General features: G+C 53.2%; 1 protein-coding gene and 1 long non-coding RNA gene across 2 annotated transcripts in view; one reads left to right on the forward strand and one right to left on the reverse strand.

Annotated features, from left to right (window-relative positions):
- The window catches only part of LOC127566664 (NACHT, LRR and PYD domains-containing protein 3-like), a 172,082-nt gene that overhangs the window by 14,923 nt on the left and 136,423 nt on the right, over nt 1-20,736 (reverse strand). The gene's annotated exons all lie outside the window — the stretch shown is intronic.
- On the forward strand, nt 7,977-9,045 carry LOC127566667 (uncharacterized). Its single transcript, XR_007955765.1, has 2 exons — nt 7,977-8,125; nt 8,273-9,045. It is a non-coding gene; the product is annotated as an uncharacterized LOC127566667 (long non-coding RNA).

The raw sequence follows: 20,736 nt of genomic DNA on the forward strand, positions 1-20,736 counted from the left end.
CCCGCCTGACCCGAGGCCTTCTGCTTCTGTTGCTCGGAAGAAGCTTGACATGGCGGACAGAGTGACTCGACCATTCCCTGTACCACATCCCCGTGCTGGAACAGTTGGATCGTTTCAGTACTCAAGGCCTCTTCACCAGTGGGGTAAACGACCGCACATTTCAATGTCCCCGAAACGCCCCTGTAATTTTCTTCCTCTTAACTATTGACTACCTAGCTGCATGTGCACTGTCAGCACAGAAGTGTAATTAGAAGGAGCTCAGTGAACATACCTGAGTCCATTCTGATTCCGACGGATGATGGGCGATCTTCTTCTTCTTCTTGTTTAAGCTTTGGTCCCGGCAGAGGAATGTTCCCCCTCCATCCAATGATCTGATTTACACACAACAAGCGGAGAATGAGTAACAGACATTTGACTACTTTGCGGATATGATAGGATTTGCCTTATATCAGCGCAGCCCTTGTGCTTAGCTAACAAGCGTTCCCCGGGTGTTACAATCAACTGTCCACATCATGCCTGCCCAGTGATATCCGGCGCATCCCACTATCTCTGCAGCCCGCCCCTCAGTCGGCTGCCGATGCCCCAGTCTCCAGATCGGATGTGTCTGCTGCCTGGGATTATGTGCAGTTCACAGCAACTTCAGCCTAATCCCTGAGTATGTTCAGGGAGGCGAGGAGCAATTCTTGTGGAGGTAATGATTCCTGGCGGTGAGTATTGATCTGTAGCCCGATGTGACACCCTGCCGGCAGTGCTGTTATATTTTTCACTGCCTCTGTTAGAATCAACAATGTTGTTCTTCTGTTTCACAAGGGAAATAGAGACAAATCTGGACATTCCAGGCCGGTGCGATTTACATCAGAGGTTGGGAAATTGTGGGATAATATCCTGAAGGATTGGATCCACCAGAAGACACAGACATTTGGGATAGTGAGCAGGGCAGTACGTGGGAGGTCATCTCATGTTTGAGCTTTTACAGGAGGGAACTATGATGACCGATGGGGGTGGGGCAGTGGACGGTGCATACATGCGGTTTCCTGAAGCTGTCGACAAGGACCCTCATGGCGGGCTGACCCAGTCATTTAAGGCACATAGTTTGGGTTCCAAGTTGGTTTGGCCACGGAAGACAGAAGGCAGTGCTGGAGTGTGTTGCTCTTACCGCAGGTCTGTGACGAGCGGTGTCACGCAGGGATCAGTGCCGGGACCTGTTGTGTGTGACATGTAATTTCGTGGGCTGATAAATAAGTTGTAGCCCTCACAGAATTTGGAGGAGTTGTGGATAGTGAGGGAGGTTATCAAAGGATTCTGCGGGATACAGACCAGTGGGGAATGTGGGCAGGAAGATGTCAGGTGGAGTTTAAGCCGGACAAGTGTGAGGTGTGTACCTTTGGAGGAGAATGTCAGAAAAGAGTACAGAGGAAATGGCAGGGCCCTGGGGGACATTGTTGTGCAGCGGGAAACGGGGGTGCATGTCCGAAGCTCTCAGAATGTGGCAAGGCAGGTAGGCAAGATGGTGAAGGAGGTGCACGGCACATCTGCCGACATCGGCCGGGCGGTGAGTATACCTGGCGGGAAGTCACGCTGCAGCTGTATAAAACATCAGTCAGACCACATCTGGAGTATTGCGTGCAGTTCTGGTCGCCCCATCACAGCAAGGGTGTGGGAGCCTTGGAGAGGCCGCAGAAGAGGTTCACCGGGATGTTGTCTGTATCAGAAAGTGTTTGCCAGAGGGAGAGGGTTGAACACTTGGGTTGTTTTCTCTGGAGCGACGGAGGAGGAGGGGAACGCGACAGAAGTCCATACAATTTTGAAAGGTGTGGATAGTGTAGATGGTCAGAGTCACTTTCCCAGGGTGAATAATTCAAATACCAGAGGACAAAGGTTTTATGTGGTGGGGGGAAGTTTATAGGAGAGGGCGAGGAAATGTTTGGACACAAAGGGAGGTCGGTGCCTCGGACGCGCTGCCGGGGGAGGTGATGGAAGCAGATCCGACAGCAACGTTTCAGAACCATTCAGCCAGCCTCATGAACAGACAGCAATAGAGGGATGGAGACCATGTGCCGGCCGGTGGGATCAGTGCGGATGAGCATCATGGTCCAGCACAGACATGATGGGCCGAAGGAGCTGTCCCTGCACTGTTCTATGTTCCATGTTCCCCGACAACAAAGCCCGGACAGGGACGGTCAGAGGTCAGTGGGACCCGGCACCAGTTGGGCAGTGATGCCGCTGCCCCACTCCCCAGTGATGGGAAACCGTCCCTTCCCCTTCCCGCCGCTGCTTCCTTCCCCCAGAGCCCGACTCTGGGCCCTGGCGGCCTGGGGCTGCGTGAACAGGGACATCCCACCTTTTCTAAAGCAGCCCCGAGCGGTGCTGCAGCAGCCCCGGGGACACCGGCTCCTGGGCTCAGCACCCGGGGAATGGGCACAGCAGGAGCCCACAACCTGCTGCTGCATTTCGTCAGTTTACCGGTCTCTTTGTTTCCCGGAGGGAAACGGGAAGAAATAAAAAAGCGGCACCTTCGCTCTGAGGTTTGTCCGGGTTTGACCGGGAGTTTGGGGAGGGAGCGGGAGGAGGGGTCTGCTGGGGAAACGCCCCCTCTGAGGGTCTGCCTCCGCTATTGGGTAGAACCAGTGATTGACGTCCTCTCAGACCAATGGGACCCTTGCCTCGTCTGTTGACGGTTGGCGGGTCAGCTGACTGCGGGGGGCGCGCGCTCGGCCGTTGAACCGTCTCCGCGCGAGCCGGGCAGCGCGGGGGTGACGTAAGATCTGCGCGCGGGGGGCGATGGGCGGGGCGATGGGGAGGGTGTGGGGTGAGTGACAGGGGACGGGGAGCGCGGCCCCTCCTCCCGGACGGCGCTGCCCGGCTCACCGAGTGAGTCGCAGGTTCGATCCCCCACCCGCCAGCTGCCGCACAGAATTGACATCCCAAGCTGGAGGTGAATTTTTAATTCATTAAATATTCATTTTCTATTAAGCGGACACAAAATTCACATGTGCCCTTGTCTGCAGTCCTTGCATTGGTTGAAATTAATTCAATTGTCAGATCTATTCCTGTGGACATGCCAACACGCAGAAGTGGGCCACTCGGCCCCTGGAGCCTGCTGCTCCAGACAGTGAGATCATGACTGATCTGATTTAAACTTTCAGTCCGCATTCCCACCATCCCCTCCCTGTAACCCTTCAGCCCCAATTCCTATCAAGAATAGAGGCGTTGAACACAACCAAAGACTCTGCTGTCGCTGTGGCCATTGAGGAGAGGAGTTGCAAACACCCACAATTAACCCAGACAAGAAGAAAAGTGTTAGTATTCATCTTAGTAAGACGTTTTGAAAAAAGAGCCGGTGTTGGCTGTTCAGCTCTTCGCATCCTTACGTGGAAGCAGTGACCCCTGGTTCTCGGACTGTTCCTAATCCTGACATAAGTTGTAGAAAACGACAATTTCACCACAAATGTCCGTGATGATAAACTTGATTCTGAATCTGAAAATGTCAACCGTGCAAACGGGAAACAGCAGGATCGTAAACATCAGCAACGCCAGAAGAGGATTCAAACAGAGCCAATGTCTCCTGAATCACTGATCCAAAACACCGACAACGGGTTGAAGGAAATAAAAATCGGAAGCTGAATGATTCTCACCTTAAATCCCCAAGAACGCTCTTTCTTTGTGTAGATATAGTTTCAAGCCGTGTCCTTCTTACTTCATTTCAGCCAGTCAGGTGAGGCATCATTGAGTGACGGGAGGTGGAGTTGTTTCTCAGTGAGACTCAGAGCTCAGTGTCTGTGTGGAAGCAGCTGCCTGTCCACAGGACGGATTCCAACCCACACATTCCTCAGAACAGGGAGAGGCCTTTCTGCTGAAACCAAGTCCAACCGGTTCCACCATCCACGCTCAGCTACAACTGTGAACAAAGTTGGTTTAATATTGTATTTAACCCTTTCTGCTGCAGGGAAGACCAGTAAAACCCATAACTAGACACAAAGAACATTACCCGTGTCTCGAACCTGAAAGGTTACCTGCTACATTTGCTGGCAGACTTGCTGCGAATGTCCAGCATTTTGATTACGCCTCAGACTCCCATCATCATCAGTTTTTTCTTTAATAATTTTGAGGGTTTCTTTACATAAATCAATCTGTGGCATTCCCAACTGCAATATTCCTTACAATAATACCCCACGGTCTTCCTGTTATTCTGGGTGGTTACTTGATGATAGTGATTGTGATTGGTGTCGGGAGCCTCCCCCGTGGGGGATTGCAGATGTCCCGACCGTGTTAGAAATGCTGTTCACACAGACTCTGTATAAACCACCCTCTCACATTGTAAACGGACGGCACAAGTTCGATCCCGGCTAACCACGGTCTGAATCCCCGAGAGTGCGATAATTGACCTGTACCTGTGTGCCCACCCTGCACGGAGAGTTCAATCTGAGCTGCTGGTCCCGAGACCGCTTGGTTACATCCACAAATACGCCGATAACGAGAGTCCGTCACTCATCACAGATGGAAAACTCCCCGGCCCGGGGTACAGGTAGACTGCGGCAGTAGCGATTGCACCCACCCTCACGAAAAGTCCGGATCCCCGGCCCGAGAAAGGGGGAGGGGGTCAAATGGTGGAAATACAGGCAGAGGCTGCGTGAACCTTACCTCACGGCCGCAAGTATTTTCTGTCAGGATTTCCGTGTAGATCTCACAAGTTATTTCCTTGTTATTCCATCCCAACCAATGGGGCGGCTGTTCTCTGTTTAATTCAGCGAGACCCAAGCTGTGAATTTGATCCGCCCGTGGTTCTGGGAGGTTTGAGCTCGGCTCTGTGTGTGAACGGTGCTGCCCGGCGGAGGACGAGTTTCACCTCAAACGTTCCTCAACCGTCCCGGGACAGGGAGCCACCTGTTTGCTGAAATCAAACCAAAACCCTTCGGCAATTTCGTCCCACTTGAATTCTGAAGAAGTTTTTGTCAAACTCTTTCTTCTCGTTTCAAGTGCAGTGAAGCCAGACAATAAGGTGCAAGGGCAAAACAAGGTCGATTGTGAGGTTAAGAGTCCATCTTATCGTACTTGGGGAACGTTCAATAGTCTTACAACAGCGGGTAGAAGCTGTTCTTAATCCTTGTGGTACATACTTGCAGGGTTTTGTGTTATCTGCCCGATGGGAGGGAGAAGAAATAATGTCCGGGGTGTGCGGGGTCTCTGATTATTTTGGCTGATTTACCGAGGCAGCAATGAATGAAGACAGACAGCATGCAGAGGAGGCTGGTTTCCGTGATGTACTGGGCAGTGTCGACAACTCTCCGCAGTTTCTTGCGGTCCCGGGCAGAGCAGTTGTCCTCACAAGCCGTGCGGCATCCGGACAGCAAGCTTTCTATGCTGCATCGATAAAAGTTGGTGAGGGTCAACAATGAAATGGCAAGTTTCTTCAGCCTTCTGAGGAAGTAGAGGCCCTGATGAGCTTTCTTGACCGTAGCATCACTGTGGTTGGACCAGGACAAGCAATTGGTGATGTTTACACCTCGGAACCTGAGGGTCTCAACTTGGGAACAGGAGGTGTAGGGTGGTGGAGGAGGATGGTTTCTGTGGTGCCCAGTGGTGTCGCTGCTGGGAATTCATTCTCTGCTGGTATGTGTTCGTGATCTGGATATTAATGCAGGCGTATGGTTAATAGCTTTGCAGGTGGCACAAGAAGTACTTTGCTCAGGATGGACAATCGTCTCTAATACAGGACGATGTTGATCAGTTGTTAATGAAGGCAGAGCAGTACAGATGGACCGTGAAGCTGCAGAAGAGGTTCACCGGGATGTTGTCTGGATCAGAGTGTTCGACAGAGGTAGAGGGTTGAACACTTGGGTTGTTTTCTCTGGAGCAACAGAGGAGGAGGGGAACCCGACAGAAGTCTATACAATTTTGAGCGGTGTGGATAGAGGAGATGGTCAGAGTCACTTTCCCAGGGTGAATAATTGAAATACCAGAGGACAAAGGTTTTATGTGGCGGGGGAAGTTTATAGGAGAGGACGAGGCAGTGTTTGGACACAAAGGGAGGTCGGTGCCTCGGACGCGCTGCCGGGGGAGGTGATGGAAGCAGATCCGACAGCAACGTTTCAGAACCATTCAGCCAGCCTCATGAACAGACAGCAATAGAGGGATGGAGACCATGTGCCGGCCGGTGGGATCAGTGCGGATGAGCATCATGGTACAGCACAGACATGGTGGGCCGAAGGAGCTGTCCCTGCACTGTTCTATGTTCCATGTTCCCCCACAACAAAGACAGAGAGAGAGTGAGTGAGTGGAGAGAGAGGGAGGGAGAGATGGAGGGGGAGGGAAAGAGGGAGGGGGAAGGAGGGGAGGGGAAGGAGGGGAGAGAGAGAGGGAGGAGGAGGGAGAGAGGGAGGGTGAAGGAGAGAGGGAGGGGGAGGGAGAGAGGCAGGGAGAGATACTAGAGATAGATAGAGAGAGAGAGGCAGAAAGAGATAGACAGATACAGGGAGAGTAATGAACAGAAACAGAGAGAGACCAAGAAAAAGAAAAAGAGAAAGCGAGAGGGAGGATGAGAGGAGATCCGGTGGGGGAGAGGCCGAGGGACCCGGGTGCGGTGTCGGGAGGAGACTGGATGCAGAGGCGGAGACGGAGAGAATCAGGAAGCCGGCAGGGAGCGGGTTCACTCGGTCCAGGGTCAGGGCAGAGCCGCCCTCCGTCACCGGACTCCCTCACTCCTCCGTCCCTCCACCCCCGGACACCTTCCATACTCCTTCCCTCCACTCCGGTGTCCCCTCCACCCTCCGTCCACCCCTGGTCACCTTCTCTCCTCTCACCCTCCAACACTGGTCCCTCGCTCCCTCCCTCCACCGTCCTCTCTCTCTCGGAGACAACCTCCCCCTCTCTCTCTCCAGTCCAGTACTGCGGGGATCCCTCCCCCATGGGGCAGGATTGGAGTCGATGGGCCGAGCGGCCTCCTCCTGCCTCTCACCGATAAATCAGGCGACTCACCGTCTCCGGCCGTGGGAAGCCGCTTCACCGTCGGTGGGGAAACCGGTTCACAAACGGCCCCCGACTCCGCCCCCCCCCCCCCATCTTAGGGAAACGGGAATAAATAAAAAAGCGGCACCTTCGCTCTGAGGTTTGTTCGGGTTTGACCGGGAGTTTGGGGAGGGAGCGGGAGGCGGGGTCTGCGGGGGGGACGCCCCCTCGGCGGGTCCGCCTTCGCTATTGGGTATAACCGGTGATTGAAGTCCCCTCGCACCAATGGAACAAGGTATCCCGTGCGTCCTCTGTTGACCGTTGGAGGGTCACCTGTGTGCGGGGATCCCCTGGCAGATTTGGACAGTGATGGATTCATCAAGGGAGGTGAAACAGTGTCTGAGCTGAGGAGGATCAGACAGTGTGTGACCCAGGGATGGATGGTGTCTGGGGAGGAGGAGGGGTGGGTGGAGAGTCGGACAGTGTGTGTCCCAGGAATGGGTGGTGTCTGGGGAGGAGGAGGGGTTGGGGGAGAGTCGGACGGTGTGTGACCCAAGGATGGGTGGTGCTGGGGAGGAGGAGGGGTGGGGGGGAGAGTCGGTCAGTGTGTTACCCAAGGATGGGTGGTGTTATGGGGAGGAGGAGGGGTGGGGGAGAGTCAGACAGTGTGTGACCCAGGAGGTTTTTGCATGTGGAGGGCAATACCAGTGATATTTGCCTACATCACCTGCAGTAAAGCCATGAAGACCCCCCCCCCCCCCCCCCCCCGTCCATCAGGGCATTAGCCGACTGTGCAATGTGTAATCAGTGTGACTGTGCCTCCCTCGTTCTGCTCTATGTGTATGGGTGCGTTCAAACACCTGTGGTACATGTGATCACCAGTCAGGTCCAAGGGTGCCGCACTGGAGAATTTCAACCTGTGGGATCAGTAATTGTGTTACTGATAAACCCTGGGGATTTGCACCGTCTCATGTCTCCCTGTTGCCTTCACCTCACTATGTCTCATCTCCAGGCTGAGGGATGTCGGTCTGATAGATTCTTGCACCGAGGATCTCACTTCCGCTCTCAGTACAAAACGCTCATTGACGGTGCTGGACCTGGGGCAAAACTCCTTCACAGACCGATCTGTCCCCGCCCTCTGCCGCCTCCTACTGACTCTCCCGTGTCTGGAACTGATAGCGTGAGTGTTAATATGATTCATTATCAGTCGGCCCACAGGCTTTTCTGGTGGTATTTGTCCCCAAGGGTTGCCGTTAACCCCAGTGCCCTGTAACTGACTCTGTTGTGCAATCCGTGTAATTCCTCAATATTCTTCAACCTGTTTCAGGCTGCGGGAGAATCAGTTCAGTTCAGGTGGAGTGAATCAGCTGAAGTCACTTCGGGGAATCAGACCCGGACTGAGTGTGTCCCTGTGAACATCTCGCTGTCGGAACATCACCGGCCTCGGGATCGGAACACTTCTGGCCGACGACCCACCCTCCCCTTTAAACGGCTGCGTCCTGAATTTAACATCGAACGGCTGTACCGGTTCCCAGCTGGAGCTGAGGGGGCTGTGGTATCAGGGGCGGTCCTGCTGCCCCGTGACTCAGCGGCCCGTCCACTTGGCCCTGGGGACCTGCACGGACAGGAAGGGCCCAGGGTGGGGGTGGTTCTGGGACACCAGTGATGGTATTCAGTGTCCGGGGTGGGGCTCAGTCTGGGACACCAGTGATGGCATTCAGTGTCCGGGGTGGCGCTCAGTCTGGGACACCAATAATGCCATTCAGTGTCCAGGTTGGGGCTGTCTGGGACACCAGTCATGATATTCAGTGTCCGGGGTGGGGCTCAGTCTGGGACACCTATGATGGGATTCAGTGTCTCGGGGGTGGGGAACTATCTGGGGAGAGAGCCCTTTTGGCCAGGTTGCTGAGGATGTTGCAGCTGGAATTTTGACTCCAGTCCCTGCTGCAGCCTCTGATACAAAGGTAAATTGTCAAATATCTCAGTAGTTGTCCCTGGGTCTGCAGTGATCTTCGACGCTGCACTGAAGTGTGATTGTATAATCAGTGGTCACGCTGATGCAGAGTGACGGTAATAAATGGGACTGATTATTTAACCTGCCACTCATCGTGTACTGATTGTGTCTGCTTGGAACTGAACTGTGAACTGATTATTTTGATTTTGCTCACAAATTATGAAGTCACTCTGTGTTCGGGTTACAATTCTAAAGGTGAAATCAATAAACGGTTCTGAATTCTCGCTGTACAGTCACTCAGCGGCCGTCCACTTGGCCCTGGGGAACTGCACCGGCAGGAAGGGCCCAGTATGGGGCTTAGTCTGGGACACAGGTGATGACATTCAGTGTCCTGCTGGGACCTTAGAGGGGGACGCCAGTGATGGCATTCAGCACCCCAGTGGGCCTCACTCTGGGACACCAGTGATGGCATTGAGTGAGACGGTGGGCATTTAGCCGGGTTAGGAAACTTTCTGGCCACTTTGCTGAGGGAGTAAAGTAGAATTTTCCTCCATTCAGCAGCCTGTGTCTATAGAAGTGATAATGTGTAAAATACCTAACTAGATAACCCCAGACCTGCAGCGCTCTCGGACACGGCCCTAAAGTGTGATTTATAACCATTCTGCTGTTAATTTGAGTGAAGACAGAGAGCATCCGGCAACTCCTTCTGGTGCGGAATGACGCTGATAAAAGGGGCTGATTGTTCAACCTGCCGCTCAGTGTCGCTGGTCTGTTCATTGTGCGCGAATGGCCCTGAAATGTAAGCAGCTTATTTTACCTGCACGTCAGAAAGTTACTCAGTGTTTAACTTATAATCGGCAAAGTGAACTTAATAAACCGTGGTTAGTTCAGTTCTGAGTTCCTGTCTTGTTGTCTGACTTGTGTTTGTCTTGAGGAAAACTGAACGAACGGACACCACAGCGGCACAGACCCAGTGCTTCAACAGCGTCCTCAAGCGCCCAACACTGCCAGAACAGCAGGGTGCAGCGCAACGTGAACCCACAGCGTCCCTCGTCGACAGAACACCAGCGGCACACTGTAAAATCAGCCCAGAGCGTCCCTCACTGACAGAACAACAGCGGTACCCTGTAACGTCAGCCCACAGCGTCCCTCACGGACAGAACACCAGCGGTACACTGTAACATCGGCCCACAGTCCCACTCACCGACAAAACACCAGCGGTACACTGTAACATCAGCCCACAGCCCCCTCACCGACACAACACCAGCGGGACACTGTAACATCAGCCCACAACCCCACTCACCGAAAGAAAACCAGCGTCACACTGTAACATCAGCCCGCAGCGTCTCTCACCGACAGAACACCAGCGGGACACTGTAATATCAGCCCACAGCCCCACTCACCGACAGAACACCAGCGGTACACTGTAACATCAGCCCGCAGCTTCCCTCACCAACAGACCACCAGCGGTGCACTGTGACATCAGCCCACAGCCCCACTCACCGACAGAACACCAGCGGTACACTGTAACATCAGCCCCCAGCCCCACTCACCGACAGAACACCAGCGGTACACTGTAACATCAGCCCACAGACCCACTCACCGACAGAACACCAGCGGTACACTGTAACATCAGCCCACAGACCCACTCACCGACAGAACACCAGCGGTACACTGTAACATCAGCCCGCAGCGTCCCTCACCAACAGAACACCAGCGGCACACTGTAACATCAGCCCCCAGCCCCACTCACCGACAGAACACCAGTGGGACACTGTAACATCAGCCCACAGCCCCACTCACCGACAGAACACCAGCGGTACACTGTAACATCAGCCCGCAGCGTCCCGCACCAACAGAACAGTTGCATTACCTCATGTGTTGGGGGACAGACGGGGAAAGGGGCAAAGAAATTGGGGAAGAAGAAGGGTGAGACGGGTGGAGCTGAGATGGGAGAAGGGCCCGCGAGGTTTGCGGAGAAGGTGTGGTGAAGCAGCGGGAGAGGGGATGGGGAAAGTAGGGGAGATGGTGGGGAAGCAGGAGGGAGACGGGGTGTGGAAAGAGGAGAGCCAGGTGGTGGGCAGGAAGAAGGAAAGGCTGGGTGAAGTCGTGGGAGAGGTGTGCGGAACGACAGATAAATGGGCTGTGAAGTAGAGGGAGAGCTGGTTGGAACAACGGGGAGATGGAGTGGGGGAACTAGGTGGAGAGGTGGTGTGGAAGAGTTTGGGGAAATTCAGGGAAGTGGGGAAAAGCGGCAAGTAGTGATAGGGAAAAGATGGAGTTGGGTAGACATGTGGTGACGAGGTGGGGAGGGGTGGCGAAGAGTGGGATAGTGTGTGTGGAGAGTCCGTGAGCGGATGGGGGTGGTAGAAGGGGGGAGAGTTTGGCGAAGGTGGGGAAAGGAGGGGAGGGAGTGGTGTAAATTGGAGAGCAGGTATGGAAAGATGGGGAGGGTGTGGGGAAAGGGGGGAGGAGGAGGAGGGAACAGGGTGGGGGGACGGGAAGAGTGTGCGGAACGAGAGGAGAAGGTGAGTGAGTGGGGAGAGAGGGTGCGGAGTAAGGGGAAAGGTCGGGGGGGAGAGAGTCTGTGGATAGAGTACGGAAAAAGTTGTGGGGACGGGAGAGGGGATGGGGAGCGGGGGAAGAGGGGGTGTGGAACGTGAGGGGAGATGTGGGGTATGATGGGGATATGTTGTGGGGGAAAGGATGCAGTAAAAGGGGTAAGAGGTGATGGGGATAGGTTGCGGGTAAAGGGGGTAATAGGTTGTTGGGCAGAGCTTGCGGGGAAAGGGGAAATTGGTGGTGTGGAGAGGTTGCACTGAAAGGGGAACAGGTGGTGGGGAGAGGTTTCGGGAAAGGTGGAGTGGATGGTGGGGGAAAGGGGGAATAGTGGTGGAGGGAGAGTGGGCGGGATAGAAGGGGGGAATAGGTGGCGGGGAGACGGTGCGGTGAAAGTGGGGACGGTGCGGAGGGTAATGCAGAGAGAAGCGAGAGAGAGGAGGAGGAGGAAAGCGTGAAGGGGAGAGGAAGTGAGGAGAGAGGAAAGCGGGAAAGAGAGGGGGAGAGTGTGAGAAAACCGGCTGAAAGGAGAGTGCGTACAGAGAGACCCTGGAGAGGGAAGAGCTGAAGAGAGACGGATGGAGAGGGGGACAGACAAGTGTCGCGACTGGAGGGGGTCAGAGAGACGGGTAGTGAATATAGGATAGGGAGGGTGTGACGGAGACTGGGACGTGGAGGGGCCGGAGGGAGTCAAGGATACGGGGAGGGAAGGGGGCTATCGAGACGGGGAGAAAGTTGGTCACGGATACGGCAAGGGGTGTAGTGGCCGGAGGGGTCACGAAGACGGGGAGGGGCGTAGGGGAGGGAGGGTGTCACGGAGACGGGGAAGGGTGTAGGGTGTGAGGAGGCCACCGAGCCGGGTAGGGTTTTGGGGGCGGGAGGGTGTCACGGAGACGGGAAGGGTGTAGCAGAGGGAGGGAGTCACAGAGACGGGGAGGGGTGTACGGACGGGGAGGGTGTCAAGGATACAGGGAGGGTGGTGGGGGCGGAGTATGTCCGTGTCAGGGAGTGATGTTGGAGGCATGGGGATCACAGAGACGGGAAAAGGCATAGGGTCCAGAGGGGTCAGAGAGAAGCAGAGGGGCGTAGCGTCCGGTGTTGGTAACTGAGGCATGGAGACATGTACGTGCGGGAGGGGATACAGAGATAGGGACAGTTATAGGGGTTAGAGGACGTTACAGCGATAGGACGATTTATGGGACATGAGGGAGTGAAACAGAAATATTAAGGGTTTTGGAGATGGAGGGTTTACCGAGTAAAAGAGGGTTGCAGAGGCTGAAGGGGCATCCGGATAGAATGACTTCTGGGGCTTGATGGGTTCACAGAGATAGGGAGGGATGTCGGGGCGGGAGTGGGTTACAGAGAGATGAAGAGGCGTCGGTGCCAGAGGAGGTCACGGATACAGGGAGGGGTGTAGGGGCTGGAGGGGTTACAGAGACGGTAAGGTGTGTCGGGGCGAGAGAGGTTACAGAGGGAGGAAAGGGCATCGGTGGCAAAGGGGGTTACAGAGACGGGGAGGGGTGTAGGGGCCGGAGGTAACAGAAATAGGAAGTGGTGCAGGGGCCAAAAATGTCTGAGCCTTGGCAGTGGGACTGACTGAGGATCTGAGTGTTAAATCTGGCATTAACTGTGTTCGTGCATCAGTGTGTCTTCCAATCACCCTGGGACCCAACAAGCACGTAGACAAACCTGCTCAGGATGCAGTCGGAGCAGCCTCTGTAAGTCCGGAGTTGTCTCCCCCTGAAAACTCAAATGAACCAGTCGGTGCATGCGCTGGGTATCTGAAATAGAAACAGGAACTGCTGCCTCCACACATCATGTCGAGCCGCGCCGGTGGAGGGAGAAACAGAGGGAACGTTCCGATCTGAAATTAAAGTGGGTGCGGTCGGTTGTGGAAACACTCAGGAGATCGGGCAGCCTCTGTGGGGAGAGATGGAATTTAACTCAGACATGGGCAAAGTGATGCACGTCGGTAAGTTAAACCAGGGCCAGACACACACAGTGAATGGCAGGGCCATTTGTTGTGGGACAGAGAGAACCAGGGGTACAGGTACATCGTTCGCTGTTGGAGCCACAGGTAGACAGGGCAGTGAAGAAGGCGTACGGCACGCTGGCCTTCATTAGTTCGGGCATTGACTGCAAGAGCTGTGACATCATGTTACAGCTGTACAAGACGTCGGTGAGACCGCACTTGGAGTTCTATGTGCAGTTCTGGTCGCCCAGCCACAAGAAGGGTGTGATTAAGCTGGAGATGGTGCAGGAAAGATTCACGGGAATGTTGCCGGGACTCGAGGGCTCGAGATATAAAGAGAGGCTGGAGAGACTGGGATTGTTCACACGCTCCTGTTTACATCGACGGCGCTGAGGTCGAGAGGGTTGAGAGCTTTATGTTCCGAGGAGTGAACATCACCAACAGCCAGTCCTTGTCCAACCACAGCCGAAAGCTCACCAGCCCCTCTACTTCCTCAGAAGGCTGGAGAAATTTGGCGTATCCCCTTTACAGACGCACAATTGAAAGCATCCTATCCGGATACATTGCGGCTCTGCCAGTGACGGCAAGAAACTGCAGAGAGTTGTGGACACAGCTCAGCACATCATGGAAACCAGCCTCCACTCCATGGACTCTGTCTACACTTCTCGCTGCCTCGGTAAAGCAGCCAACATAATCACAGACTTCTGCCACCACAGAAATTCTCTCTTCTCCCTCCTCCCGTCCGGCAGAAGATACAAAAGCCTGAAAGCACCTACCAGCATGCTCAAGGACAGCTTCTACCCCGCTGCTATAAGAATATTGAACGGTCCCCTAGTACGATAAGATGAACACCTGACCTCTCAATCTACCCCTTTATGGCCTTGCACCTTATTGTCTGCCTGCATTGCTCTTTCTCTGTAACTGTAGCACTTTATTCTGCATTCTGTTATTGTTTTCCGTTGTACTACCTCGGTGAACTGATGTGATGAAATAACCTGTATGGATGGATTGCAAAACTTATGTTTTTCACTGTAACTCGGTTCATGTGACAATAATAAAGCAATTTACCAACTTACTGGAGCCAAGGAGACTGAGGGGTGACCTTATAAAGTTTTATAAATCCCTGAGGGACATAGATATGCTGGAGGGTCACAGTACTTGTCCCCAGGCAGGGAAGTCGACAACTGGAGGGCAGAGGTTTAAGGTAAAACGGTAAAGATTTCAAAGGGACCTGAGGCGCATGTTTTCCACACAGAGGGTATTGGGTCTTTGGAACGTCTGCCTGGGGAAGTCGCAGAGGCGGGTACATTAACAACGTTTGAAAGACATCTGGGCAGGTCCATGGACCGGAAAGTTTGAGGGGGATATTTGTCAAATGTAGGAGAATATGATGGGAGCTCAGGTAGGCAGCTTTGTCAGCATGGACAAGTTGTTTCCGTGCTCTATAACTCTCTGACTGTAAACAGCGGTAATGTCCGATCAGATTAGTTTATTGTCATATACACTATGGTGCAAAGACATTTCTTGTTCGCCTTTTCCAGTATTTCCTCTTTTTTTTATTTTAGACATGAAACACTCCCCCGTTTCCTCCCTCCACACACTGCCCGACAGAATGACAATATCGTGTTTTTTGTTTATTTTAAGAGAAAGCAAGTGCACTAACGTTTGTGAACCCGATATTCAGTCCTGCAGCCTGTAACCTGCCTGGACAGAAACGGAGGTGATGTTCCTCCAGCTCAGTGTTGTAACAGTTCAGGAGGCTAATTCTCCCGTCCCATCCCACCCCACTTGTGAACAGTGCGTGTGTCCCTGTAGAGGGAGCACTCTGTGTCCACTGTCCCGCCCTCAGTGGGCACCGCAGGGGTAGGGTGGAGATGGATAGGATGGTACCTGTTGTGGGGGAATCTAGATCTGCGGGTCTCTGTTTCAAAGCAAAGACGCGAAGAGCTGTAAATGTCCACTCGTTCTCCACCTGCATGTTTCTATTTCAGACATGAATCGATTTTGTCCCTTCGTTGGTTGGCAGTGTTTGGAAATAATTTCCTCAAAGGCAGGTGCTCTCTTTGATTATGTTCATGGTAGAAGTGCACAGATGCTTGACAAGCGATGTGGAGAAATGTTACGGGGGAATGGAAGTTATCATCAGATCAGCCGTGCTCTTGTGAACCAGTCTCAAGGGGCCCAGTGGCCTACTTGGCTTCTTATTCGTATCCTCACGTGAAACAACCTGCTAATTTCAAAAAATTAATATTTGCCTTCATATGGTCCTTTAATAAGTCTGTAAATAGCTGAACAGCAACTATTTACTTTAACATTAATTCAAACTGTTTATATCCAGCATTGTTTAAGAATTATTTTGTCAGGCCTGGGGTTGGAATCTAACCTGTGACTGCGGGACCGCGCAGGAGCTGCCGCACTCGGGGAGCTGGGCAGGGACTGTCCCGATGGCGATAGACCCGCCTCTATTCCTGTCAGTCACCGGTCAGATCCCCGCCTCACCTCCTCCCTGAACCCGCACTCTCCGCTCCCGCGGACCTGACGTAACACACGCTCCATGCCCAACCACCGGGGAGGGGGATCCCCGTAGCCCAATTTCCCTCCAGAGCCGCCACGTTAATGGTCTGAATCATCCTAGAATGAAGGGACCTTGTCGACAGCTTCAGCAAACCCCATGTGTGGACCGTCCACTGCCCCACCCCCATCAGTCATCACCGTCCCCTCCTGACAAAGCTCCATCATGAGCTGACCTCCCCCGCACCGCCCTGCTCACTATCCCCACTGTCTGTGCTGCCCCTGTGCGTCCTATCCTTCAGGATCTTATCCCACAATTTCCCGACCACTGATGGAAATCCCACCGGCCTGGAATTTCCACATTTGTCTCCATGAAACAGAAGAACAACATTGTTGATTCCAACAGAGATAAAGACCGATACATCCGCACTGGCGGCAGGGAGTCACATCTGGCTGCAGCTCACGGGGTTTGCGCTGAAGCGCAGAGGGAAGGTTTTATGGGATCATTGTCGCTGTCACCGAGTAACAGCGGGAAAACAGTGACTTGTTACCGCAGTTCTGCTTGTGGAGAACGTCGCGTGATTCAGAACAAGCCTGTAGCAAGGAACAGGCCGGGGAGTCGCCACTGATAAAGCTGTGGGTTTAGTTAATGATTATCACCAGGAGTTGACCTGTAACCAGAGTATGTTCATCTCCCTGCAGAACTCAGAACGCAACCTCACTGGGACTCGCTGGGCACAGAGCCTGGAGCCTCGGTACAAGGTAGGATCCAGGATATACTGGACACAAAATCTTCTGAGATTTAACATGGAAATGCACTTCCTACTTTTATGAGCTCATTTATTGAGCAAATACCGGATTATTAAATAGTGGATCTGTCACAAGCTCGCTCTTGAGCGAATTAAAGATTTCTCCGGCTCACTGAACAAACTTTCTGACCAGCTCCGGCGGGAACCTGGTGCTGTTGGAAGTGTTGCTGAAAATTTGGCACGTTCCGTCCAGTTACAATTCAAAAGCAAAAGCTGAGGGGCTGGGAGCTTCCCGAAGCCCCGAACCGTCCCCACCCCATTGCTTCCAGCATCAGGACGCTGACCCTTCCACATTCTGGGATTCACTGAACCCGGACTGGGTGAACCGAGGCTTCGCGTTATTTCTTGTTTTGCTGGCGAGATCTGTAAAAATATCTGCCCATCCCCGATTACCCTTCAGAAGGTAGGTACAGGAAGTCATTGGGAAAGCTACCCACGTTGCCGTTAATAGTTAATGGAAACGTAGGGAGGTGCAGGGAGAGCTGAATGGACTGCTAGTGAATGTCCTGCTGTCCCTCTGTAACATGGAGCGTCTGAATCACAAGAACAAACTGCTGCAAGAACTCAGCAGGTCAAACAGCATCCGTGCTGACAAAGGGAGGGTTGACGTTTGAGGTCGAGCCCCTGATCAGGACTGAGTGTGGAGGGAAGATGGTCGGTATGTCGAAGTTGGGAAGGGGGGCAATGGGCGAGATAGACAACAGTTGGGGATGGGGGCGGGATGGACAGTGGCAGGAGATGGGCGGGATGTAGATTGGGGCGGGGCGTGAGCTTATGAGATGTGGGACGGGGTGGGCAGTGGGGGGTGATGGCTTGAACAAGGTCATGGTGATAGGAGGAAACATGAGGGTGAGAAAAGGTGGTTGGATCCAGCTGTGGGCAGGGGTTATTATAGAGGCTGATGTACGAGAGCTGGAGCCAGCAGTAGGCGGTGAGGAGAGACTGAATAGACCACGGGCAGCATTAGGCCATTCGGCCCGTCGAACCTGGTCCCCCATTCAATCATGTCTGATTACTTTTAACCCCATTCTCTCATCTTATCCCTGTAACCATTAAACCCCCGTCACCAATCAGGAACCCATCGATCTCTGCCTTAAATACATCCAATGACTTGGCCTCCACCACCCTCTGGGGCAACGAATTCCACAGATTCCCCTGAAGCAATTCCTCCTCATCTCAGTTTCAAAGGGACGGACCTTTATTCTGAGGCTGTGGCCTCGTATCCTGGACTCTCCCACTGCTGGAAACATCCTCTCCATGTCCGCTCTCTTCAGGCCTCCCAGTGTCCGTTGGAATCACCGGCAGACCAACCCCCCCGTCAGTCAACGGTCAGAACCCCCCCCCTCCCCGATCAGTCACCGGTCAGACATCCCCCCGGCAGTCAGACACCCCGTCATCCCCACCCGGCAGCCCGCACCCCTGCTGTCTCCGTCCGTCCCCACCCGGCTGTGTCTGTCTGCCTATCGGACTTTCTCTCCCTCTGTCTCTTTCCCTCAGGCTCTCTCCCTCCATAGATATCTTTCTCTCCCCCCTCTCTATCTCTCGCCATTTGTACGTCCCTCACTCTCTGATAGTCCTCCACTATCTGCCTTTCTACCTCTATTTATCGATCGGGCTCTCTCTCTGTCTCTCTCTCTCTGTATCTCTCTCTGTCTCGCTCTCTGTCTATCTAGCTCTCTCTCTCTCGCTTTCTCTGTCTCTCTCTGTCAATCCATATACCCCTGCCCCTGTGCTCCCACCATCCCAACGACCCATCACTGCCGGTCCGTGAGGCCTGTGACCATTCGGCCCCTCTCCCTGTGCCGTGCCTTCCCGGGGAGGAGCGGCCTGCCTCAAGTGTATCCCTCGTTCCCCATGAGTGTGAGCAGCTCACCAATTCCCCCCCCCCCCAGCTTGTGGGCCGGACTGAGGCCCTGTGCAGAGGGGGCGACCCCTGGGCTGGGCTCAGGGCCATTTACCCAGGGACACGGTCCCATTCTCACAACTCCTGGGTTGAGGCAGCATGAAGGGTGAAGTTTTACCCAGACGTGAGGGGCGTGGGAGCTCCCTGAGCTCAGGTGGAGTGAAGGGGAATGTGGGCCGTTCCCCGGCCCCTCACTGAGCCCACTTCAGGGTAGGGGTTATGGGCACTGGCCACTGACCAGGGGCGGGACAGTCTGTGAAATCACCGGGACAGCAGGGTGTCCCGTCAGGGGAAGGTGCTGTGGGGAGCTGCAGCTCGGGATCTGAACCTTGTTCACGTCGTGGTCAGTGCCTGACGTCCCATTGGGCTAATTCTCGGCTGTTGTCTGTCTGTCACAGCATTAATGTGTTGGCGGCTGTATAAAATGTTCAATTGTATGTGAAGTAAAATCAGCGGGGAACAAACCACTGATAGAAATCGCACCGGCCTGGAATTTCCAGATTTGTCTCTCTTTCCCTTCTGAAACAGAAGAACAACATTATTGATTCCAACAGAGACAGTGAAAACTATATCCGCACTGGCGGCAGGATGTCACATCGGGCTACAGGACAGACAGTAACTACTTGTGACCGTGAGGTCGCTTTAACACAATCTCTGATATTCGTGAGGACTTATTATGATTAATCGGAGACAACATTTACCTCTGCTTGTGCTCTGATGTTGTAAGCGGCCGCCGTTCGGTGCAGTCCCGGGGACCACAGTCTGACTTCCCGGGAGATCGATGCCTGTAACAGTGTGCTCACCCTGCGCAGAGAGTTCAGTCTGAGCTGCTGTTGTTCTGTGAGACTAGGAGCTCAAGATCAGTGTGCAAGCAGCCGCCTGTCCACGGGAAAATTCCAAAACATACATTCCTCAGTACATGGGCCATCCCCTCGGCTGAAATCAAATCCAACTGACTGGACAATTCAGTGTCATTCAACTGTGAACGATGTTGTTTTAACATTGTATTTAACCCGTTCGGCTAAAGGAAGAGCAGTAAAATCTCTACCGAGGTTATAAAGTAACATGAACCGGGGAACCAGACCTGCAAGGTTACGTTTAGTGTTGTTTCCCGAGTTGCTGAGGTATCCAGGATTATCATTTTGTTTTTACCTTAGACTTCCGGCATCTGTATCTTATTTCTTTAATTTTTGACCATTCGTTTAAACAAATCAATCAATGCCGTTCCCATTCCTCGCTATAAGATCCCACGCTCGTCCTGTCATTCCGAGTGTTGACTGTTTATATCCAGAAAGGTTGGTGACGGGATCCTCCCCTTGTAGGACAGTTCAGATGTGCCTACAGTTGTAAACGATGCCTTCAACATCGACTCGGTCAAAACCACCCTGAAGGGTGTTTCTGGTTGAAGGGAGTGGTATCGTTATTTCAGTCAGGGAGGAAATGGCACTCTGCGTGAGATTTAGAAAGCTAAAATCATGAGCCTTCTCTTTAAATCGCTGTCACCTCTCTCTCGCACTCTCCCTCTTAGACATCGTCGCAAAAAGAGAGTGGTCAACCGCGTCGACATTATCGGGCTGGGAGGCGGTAGAGTGAGTTTGTGGCCAAAATACCAAGATCCTGGGCAGAACAGAATATCCGACCATGCCAAGAAAGAATAACCGGACCAACGCGAAATAGAAAATGAGAGAGACAAGGAGGAAGACATGTAAATTATGAAACTAAAGATTTATTTTATTCTCTGAACCCCCTGTTATTTCCCTCTCCACATGACACTTAAACAGACAAGGCAGGAACAATCTTGGGTCTGAAAGTTCTGGACTCACTCCCAAAGGTCTTTGGAGATGGTGAGGGTCAGATGAAGCCCGTTCATCAATATAAGATGCAGATAAATCCAGAACTCTTTCAGTCAAGATACAACGGTGTGACAACGTTCCCTTAGTTAACAGAATTACATTCCCTCGATGATAACCGGCTGGCTAGCTCAGAAAATCAAGACAAACAAAAGAAATAAAACTCCCCAGTCAAAGAAATTAGGGGTTGGGGCTGAGTGCAGTGTGCGGAACTTAATTGTCTGACATATTGA

The sequence above is a fragment of the Pristis pectinata genome, chromosome 44 (assembly GCF_009764475.1).
Source record: "Pristis pectinata isolate sPriPec2 chromosome 44, sPriPec2.1.pri, whole genome shotgun sequence".
Classification (NCBI taxonomy): domain Eukaryota; kingdom Metazoa; phylum Chordata; class Chondrichthyes; order Rhinopristiformes; family Pristidae; genus Pristis; species Pristis pectinata.